This window comes from Xenopus laevis, chromosome 2L, assembly GCF_017654675.1.
Source record: "Xenopus laevis strain J_2021 chromosome 2L, Xenopus_laevis_v10.1, whole genome shotgun sequence".
Taxonomy (NCBI): domain Eukaryota; kingdom Metazoa; phylum Chordata; class Amphibia; order Anura; family Pipidae; genus Xenopus; species Xenopus laevis.
The window spans coordinates 22064805-22074386 of record NC_054373.1 but is presented as its reverse complement, the minus strand read 5'-3'; positions in this window follow the sequence as shown (position 1 = coordinate 22074386).

The following is a 9582-nucleotide window of genomic DNA, read 5'->3' as shown; positions in this document are numbered from 1 at the left end:
CCAGGGCCCTGGTTAATCACATATTTTATCAGGCTCCTCGTGGTTTGGCAGTATAAAATAAATCCAGCGGATGAAGCTATTCCGTGCTCACAGTCTCTGGAGTTCACATGTGAGGATATTTCATAGCTCAGCCCTGTGCCGTCATGTAAAGCAGTAGCAGCTCACAATCTAAGGGTAAGGGCACACCTGGAGATTCGGGGAGATTTAGTCGCCCGGCGACTAATCGCCTCTTCTTTGGGGCAACTAATCTCCCCGAACTGCTTCCCCGTGTCTTCCGCCTGCTTCAATGAAAAAACGCCTGTGCCAATGCACTTGCGGCGCTTTGATTTCCGAAGTCGCCTGAAGTTTCCTCCCGAGTAAATCTCCCCGAATCTCCAGGTGTGCCCTTACCCTAAGGGTGGGACGCGCAGCGACAAAACGCATGGGACAGTCGTATTGTGTTGGATCAACGCTGCAACACCATGTAACAATTCTATTACTTACCTTATTTTGTCTTGTCGCATGCGTTTTGTCGCAGTTTTTGATCGTAACAAAAACGCTCGTGGAGTCCTACCCTAATACTTGTACTTAGGGAACATTCCACGGCTGCGTCTAATCACATCACTGCTGTATTGTTTGTCTCTAAAGTGGTATTGAGGGTTGGATTAAAAGGGTCGTTCACCTTTGAGTTAATTTTTAATATGATTTAGAGCGTCATTGGTTTTTATCTTTCAAGCTTTTAAGTGGGGTCACTGACCCTGACAGCCAACTATTGCTCTGTGTGCTTACAATAAGTGATGGGCCAATCTGTCCCATTTTGCTTAAAAAAAAATGTATTTATTGATAAATATTATTTATAAAAAAAACTTAGATTTTATGTTTTATTTATTTATAAAAAAAAAATATTTTTACTGTTACTTCTTTTTTAATGACTTATCTTTTTACTTAGTCCCTTTATTGTTTATATTCCAGTCTCTCATTCAAACCACTGCCTGGTTTCTAAGATGAACAAGATCCTAGCAACCGGATAGATGCTGAAATTCTAAACGGGAGAGCAGCTAAACAAAAAGCTGAATAACTGAAAAACCACAAAAAAAATAAACAATGAAACTCAATTGCAAATCATTAATGAATATCAATGTTTGCGTCAAACTAAACATAAACCCTCAAAGTAATGCTGCTCTGAGTCCCCTCTCAAAAAAAACTGGATGGACTTCTGTATCAGACTTCCTGTTTTCAGCATAAACCCCTTTGCCCCGGGCGTGAGCATGCTCAGATTGCTCCGCTTCCCCCCCCTCTTCTCTGCTGTAATCTGAGCACAGAGCTATAAGTGAGCAGGGAGAGACTCAGGCAGGAAGTGATGTCACACAAAGCTAATACTGCAGCTGCTATCCTAAACAAACAGAGAACTTCTAGAGTTGTTTACTCAGGTATGGTAAAACATTCTACATAATAAATATAGCATTCTAGCTTGCACTTTTGCAGCTAATCTATTGGCAATAAAATGCCTCCGTAGCTTTCCTTCTCCTTTGAGAATAAGCCCTTTATTGCTGGGCCTGATTGTAGTCAGTAGCACAGTAAGAAACTGTAGACCCCTCATACACAAAGCCTTTAGTAACATGAGCTTATTTACATACAGTCAGGAATGTACCAAGCTTCTATAATCCTATGTCCTTCAGCAAATTCAATTTTTATGCTCCTAGATTAATCTTTTTAACAGAATGAAACCAAATCATGTGCAAAATTTTCCATTCAAAATGTGCCAGTTGTGGTTCTCCAACTCTGTTTCATAATTTCATCCTATCCCAAAATGTTTTTCTCTGTTTCCATCTTTCCTGCTGTTACTGCCGTCACTATGTAATGGGAAACACATAGTGGGACATTCACTAAGATTCGTTATTGTGCCAGCGTCCGCTTCGCCGCTTTTTGCCGCGATTCGCCAGGCGTATTTTCGCAAGCGCTGCGCAAATTCACTAAAATCTGAAGTTGCGCTCAGGGGAAGCATAAGGTTGCGAAGTTGCGCTAGCGTTAATTCCCAAGCAAAGCAAAGTTACGCTAGCGATGGTTAATTTGCATGCGGCGCCAAATTGAAGTTACAATGGAGGTATATGTAGCAGTACTACACAAGCCTGGGAAACCTTCAAAACAGCAAATAAGATTTTTATTTTGCCCTACACATGTGCCCACTGTATAGCTAAGTTGCCATGAGATAGGAAATGTAGGGGGGAAGGAGGGGAGCCCCAAAAACATTTTCAATCTTTTTCAGCCTATCACCCATAAAAAATGAAAAAACGCCAGGGTTTTTTGGGACTTAGAATTTTTTTTTTTTTAAGCAATCCCTATCTACTCTATTACACTTCGCCAGGTCTGAGGTGGCGAAGGAAGTCTGGCGTAAAAGGTAGTGTTCAGAATAATTTGCGCGTCAGTTGCGCAAATTCGCCAGGCGTAAGGGTGCGAAGTAACACTAGCGAATTTACGCCAGCGTCCGTTAGTGAATCGGCGAATTAACAAAAATGCGCTACGCTGGCGCATTCACGCTAGCGTTAGGCACTTCGTTGTTTAGTGAATTTGCCCCTGAGCAAGAAGCTTTGATAACATTTGCCTTGGATCGTTCGCATTTAAATATCCTCTTATTCAACACGTCGTAGCGTTAGGAATATGGCTGGTGATTAAATGTACATGAGCCGATGTGCTGTGTAATATATAGTGAATAAAGTACCCCCTCTTGTAAAATATAAGGATATTATAAGTTACCAAGGAGTTTTTATACAGGTCATGGAACTCCGAGGTAACTTCTAATATCCTCATATTTTACAACTGGGGGTACTTTATTTATTATAATACACAAATTTCAGTGATTCATGTGACAGAAATTACATCAGAACTCACCGTTTATAACTGATGACATCAGAACTCACCGTTTATAAGGATATAATTTACAAGATATTCATGGCTGTTGTGTATTATATAAAGATATAAAGAAAAGAAACGTGCACACATCTGCATCAATAGTATAAATAGGCGCAGTCAGAAAATAAGTTCTTGAAACAGGCCCAATGGTAAGGGCAAAGCGAAGCGCTTCGAGTGCCATCCCTCTACCGACTTGCCGGTCAAGCAGCAAACATACATTGTGTTTTCCATGAAAATTCAAGTTTTCAAGGTTATTTTTTTGACCAAAACTCAAATTTTCGGGTTAAAAAAAGAGATTTATTATAGCCTGATCCAGGAAATAGCTCGAATCCAAAAATACACCATCTAAAACCTGTCGATGTCATGGAGTCAATGGCAGAGATACCTTGAACCATTTGAAGAGGTTAATAGCCTTCAAGTGTTCAAGTACTTTTCAGAGGGTTTAGCCCGAAAACTCGATCAGTTCAAGCGATTCTATTTTTTTGTCGCCGACAAATCGATTCATTCGAGTTTTCAGGGTTTCCATACTTGAACTCACTGAATCTCATTCGAGTTTTGAAACCATTCGAGTTGTAAGTTCATTCAAGTTCATTCGAGGAATAAAGAACTCTAACATTCAACCTTCGATAAATAACGCCCACGGAGTCAGAAAACAGGCCAAGGTCAAACCGGGAAATCAGATCAATGGGAACAAGGGCAGGAGCAGGACTTACTAGACAGGATCAGGAACAAGGTTACAGAATCAAGGACAAGATATGGCCAATAATCCAGCATTGGGGAGTCAGGGAAGCAGACTTAATTAGCCCTTTTATGAGCAATTGCCCACAGTTGTAATGTGGGGGTGCCAGAGAATATTGACCCAGAGGCAGAGTCAGAGATTATATTTTGTCAGTGTCAGGCTGATGCCACACTGCCTCTTGTGGCCCAAACGGGAAGATTGGGCAACTCCCAGCCTTTCTTGGACTATTTGCATTTGGCCAAATGCTGAGTGTCTGGCTGAATCCAATCCAAAGTATCAAACCACTGGACCACCACTGGATATTGGAAGGTAGACTTTTATTGCCATATGTAGTGATGGGCGAATAAATTCGCCAGGTGTGAATTTGTGGTGAATCTCTGCGTTTTGCCACCGGTGAATAAATTTGCGAAAATTCGCTGGGCGCATACAAATTGTTATGCATAAAAATTATTCAGACGCTCATTGACTTTTACGGCATTTGGACAAAATAGGTGCGCATATAAAAAAAAGTTAATGCGCGTCTAAATAATTTTGACGCCCATTGTTGTTGAATATAGGAACCATCTGGGCGCTGATCTGCACGGCCTAAGATTGATTTATGGGTGTTTTATGGATGAAGCATCCATGATTCGTGGATTTTCTTTCCTGTGAGGCTGCCATAGGTCTGACAATTTAAGGTGATCCACTGACTGGGAGCTTTGTCGCTCCTGCAATAAAAAGCACGAAAATTCTTTTCCATTGGAAATTAAATTGCCGGCAGTAAAACCTACACATTGCAAAGTTGCCCGAAGTTTCCTCCTGAGGCAACTTCGGACGACTTCAGAAGAACGAATCGATGCATTGGTTTTAGCACCTGCAATTTCAGTTATTTCCAACAGAGATGCATTTTATGGAGACTAAACCTTGAATTAGTTTAAGAAACCGGAGAAGGCGATTTTGCTATATCTAAGGCCAGGTTCTCCACATCTCCTCCAGCTTTCAGTAAATGAAGATTGTAAGCTCTCATGTTGCACTTATAGAAGTAGATATAACTAGTTCAATGTTGTCCTCTCAGCATAATAAGGGGCAGATTTATCAAGGGTCAAATTTCGAAGTGTAAAAAACGTCGAAATTCGACCATCGAATTGCATTACTTCAATATTCGAAGTCGAAAGTTTTTTTAATCAAATTTGGCCATATTCGGTCGAAGTAAAATCGTTTGATCTTACAATGAAATCCTTCAAATCGAACAATTCCAATGATTTCATCGATCGATCGAATGATTTTACTTGGACTTCTAAAAACGTAGCCAAATGTTGGCTATGGGTTCTAGGAGGTTCCCATAGGCTAAAATAGCAATTCGGCAGGTTTAAGGTGGTGGTCGAAGTCAAAATTTTTTAAAGAGACAGTACTTCGATTTTCGAAGTCGAACTTTTTTACTCAAAAATTAGTTCGAAATTCTAAGTTTTTAAATTCGAAAATTCACTTAGACTCTTAGTAAATGTGCCCATAAGTATCTGAACGAGCCCTAATCAAATATTAATGGAGGAATATTTCTAGCCATACTGACCTGATTAATGAATGGTTGTTCAGGCACCAATATCTAGGCTATTTTCAATTGATGTTGTGCCGAAAATTCAGCGAATTTTCCACAAAATTCGCGAAACGGTGAAACATTCCTGAAATTAAAATTTTCATATCAATGTCAGTTTTGCCGCCCCACATTAAAGTCAATAAACCAATAATGTTGACGAGCAACAGTTTTGATGCCCGCGACTATTCCAATGTACATCCAAATTTATTTGAAACTGACAAATTTTCGTGGCAGTTTCGCAAATTTATTTGCCGGCATTGAAACATGGAAATTCGACACAAATTTGTGCCTGCTGAATTTATTCACCCAATTGTGATTTGTATAGCTTCCTAATTTTTACTGTGTTTTTGGATAAAAACATTATTCCTGAACACAATACGAGAGCAAATATCCATTTTTTGCCCATTCTAATTTCCATTGTGAATGCTAGCACAGGTATAGGATTCTTTATCCGGAAACCTGATATCCAGAAAGCTCCGAATTACGGAATAAAATGGAGTCTCCCATAGACTCCATTTTATCCAAATAATCCAAATTTTTAAAAATGATTTCCTTTTTCTCTGTAATAATAAAACAGTACCTTGTACTTGGTCCCAACTAAGATATAATTAATCCTTATTGGAAGCAAAACCAGCCTATTGGGTTTATTTAATGTTTAAATTAATTTCTAGTAGACTAAAGGTATGAAGATCCAAATTACGGAGATCCGTTATCCGGAAAACCCCAGGTCCCGAGCATTCTGGATAACAGGTCCCATACCTGTATTGACAGAGCTTAAAGCTTCTACTCTGTGTTATACACGTGTTATACCATACACAATATCTCTTTATTCTTAATGGATTATTTTTCAGTACTTTTCACTTCTTTTTTATGTAGTAACCGATGCTAAAATTATATTTTAAAGGTGCTTTTAAAGGTCAACAATCCCATTATTAGAAGTACCAGTGTGGGATCTGTTAACCGGAAACCCTTTATCCAGATAGCTCCAAATTACGGAAAGGCAGTTTTCCATGCACAAATAATCTTTAATAATTTCCTTTTTCTCTGTAATAATAAAACAGTGCCTTGTATTTGATCCAAACTAAGATATAATTAATCCTTATTGGAAGCAAAACCAGCCTATTGGGTTTATTAATGTTTACATGATTTTCTAGTAGACTTAAGGTATGAAGATCCAAATTACGCAAAGATTCATTAATCAGAATACCCCAGGTCTTGAGGATTCTGGATAACAGGTCACATACCTGTAGTACAGAATCTTTTCAGTTGTGTAGCTGCAGATGTTTAAGGACTTAAGGTATGAAGATCCAAATTACGGAAAGATCCATTAACCAGAGAACTCCAGGTCCCAAACATTGTGGGTAAAAGATCCCAGTTATGTAGCTGCAGATGTTTAAGAACCCCCAGCCCTAAAATACAAACATTCTAATGATGGGATTCATAGGAATGGTAATTCTGTTCTGCCCAAATCAGAGCTAAGGTTGTCCAGCCAATAAAGCCCAAACACGCACTTTTGAAGCGAGTGAAGACATTCATCTGCGCATGGAAAAAAAAAATCTAACTGTACAATCAGATCTTAAAATACACAAATCTGATAAAACATGGCAAGTTTAGCTAAAAAGAAAATAAACACAGATAGTGATATTTATCAAGATGCTGGCAGTGTACTCATTAAAAACAATGATTATTTCCAAGGGCAACATACTTTAATCCACTACAAAGTCACCCACTCCCATTGTAACCTGCAGGATATCAGAAACGTATGTCAGGAGAATGGGAAAACTATAAATGTGTAATTAATTAAATAAATGGGAAAATAGGGGGTTAGAGACGTAATACAGGTTCAGCCCTAATTTCTTGGAACGATAAAGCTTTGCAAAAGTTAAGCCAATGTGAATCATTCTCAGCGCTGGTATATGGAACGGCTCCAGTTGTTTCTTGGTTTGAAGATGATCCTTATTGTTTAGTCCTTATTGTTTAACTTGAAAAAAGACATGCCCATTAATTTCAACCTTTATGTCTCCCCAATTTTCCTCAGTCTTATTGACTCCAAGATGCCAGTCCCTGGGTCAATACTTCATTTCAGTAACCCTGTATTTCCCCTTATTTAAAAGGCATCCAGCCCTTATTTAAAGGAGAAGGAAAGGATACAATTAAGTAAGCTTTATCAGAAAGGTCTATATAAATACACCTGTAAACCCTCAAAGTAATGCTGCTCTGAGTCCTCTGTCAAAAGAAACACCACATTTCTTTCCTTCTATTGTGTACACATGGACTTCTGTATCAGACTTCCTGCCTTCAGCTTAAACCTCCAGGGCTAGGGCTTGAGCATGCTCAGTTTGCTCCTCTCTCCCTTTCCCCCTCTCTTTTCCCCACCCCTCCTCCCCTCCCTGCTGTAATCTGAATCCAGAGCTATGAGGGAGCAGGGAGAGACTCAGGCAGGAAGTGATGTTACACCAAGCTAATATGGCAGCTATCCTAAACAAACAGAGAGCTGTTACTCAGGTATGGTAAAGCATTCTGCAGAATAAATATGGTGTTATAGCTTGCACTATTGTGGCTAATCTATTGGCAATAAACTACTTTGGTAGCTTTCCTTCTCCTTTAAAGCTATCTAATGTATCAGCCAGTACAACTGATTCAGGGAAAGAATTCCACCGCTTCTCAGCTCTCACTGTAGAAAAGAAAAAAATCCTTTTCACGTCTTATCATGGAACCTCCATCTGAATGGATGCCCTCGTGTCTGCTGGAAGGATCTAATGGTGAATAAAGCATCAGAGAGATTGTTGTAATTGCAGGTAAAAATGTTACAGGGCAACCCTTTTGAAATAAAAAAAGTGGTATACGGGTGATACTTTTATTAGCTAACTAATATCTTTTTCAAGCTGATTACAATGAAGCTGTGGTGTTCTCTGGTATATATACAACATTCAGCTCATAGGTCAAATGACCAACAAAAAGGAATATCAATCTATGGGGCACATTTACTTAGCTCGAGTGAAGGATTAGAAGAAAAAATACTTCGAATTTCGAATGTTTTTTTTTTTGGCTACTTCGACCATCGAATTGGCTACTTCGACCTTCGACTACGACTTCGAATCGAACAATTCGAACTAAAAATCATTCGACTATTCGACCATTCAATAGTCGAAGTACTGTCTCTACTGACCCCCCCTACTTCGCCAACTAAAACCTACCGAACCTCAATGTTAGCCTATGGGGAAGGTCCCCATAGGCTTTCTAGCTATTTCCTGATCAAAGGAATTTCGTTCGATCGATGGATTAAAATCCTTCGAACCGTTCGATTCGAAGGATTTAATCGTTCAATTTTTCCTTCGATCGATCGATCTAAGTATTTGCGGTAAATCCTTCGACTTCGATATTCGAAGTCGAAGGATTTTACTTCGACGGTCGAATATCGAGGGTTAATTAACCCTCGATATTCGACCATTAGTAAATGTGCCCCTATGTGTGAGGTGTCAAAGTCAATTACGAGGGAATCTGCAAGAGACAAGCAGATAAGGTACAAGATAATGTGGGTCAAAGAGACTGAGTGTAAATTAGGGCTGAATTATTGGAGTGTAGAATCAAAGGAATTCCATATGATCTCTTAGTCCATATCCAGACATGTTAGTATTTCTGACCTGGTGCAGTCCTTTCTTAGTCCACATAATTAGCCATAAATCCAAGGCCCAGGTTTAGAGATTGTTGTATAACAAAACCCTAAAAACAAATATGGGTGATTATGTTATTTTTTTTATATACTGAACTTACTGCAGCAGTCTAATGTGTCAGAATCTCATTGATGATTCAGTCCTTTAAAGGTAAGCTCTGGGCAGCAGCTAAGGGTCATCAAGCAGAAAATATGGCTGGCCTGACATAGGGCTGATTATTAAATTCTGATGCTAATTGCACTGGTGTCTGAGCTGTCATGTAATGAGAATTAGAATTAATTACTAATTAGCCCTGAATTGTGAATTTTATATTGTACATATAAAGTATATTGTCTGGCGGTCCCTAAGCTCAAGTGATTGACAACAGCCCAGAGCATGTGCTTTAAAGCAATAGCAGGGCTGGACTGAGAGTCAAAATAGGCTCTGGCATTTCAGGTACAAAGAGGCCCAATCAGCCTACACAGAGGCCCAAACAGACCCCACCAGCCCACTAAATACTGACTTTCTATTGGACTTTATAGCAGCCCCTCTGGCATTTGCCAGAACCCACAGATTGCCAGTCCGGGCCTGAGCAATAGAAATAAAGATAGGACAATATTGGGGGTTTTCAGGAGGGATGCACAGAATCCAGGATTCGGTTCGGGATTCAGCCAAGATTCTGCCTTTTTCAGCGGGGTTTGGATTCGGCCGAATCCTTGTGCCTGGCC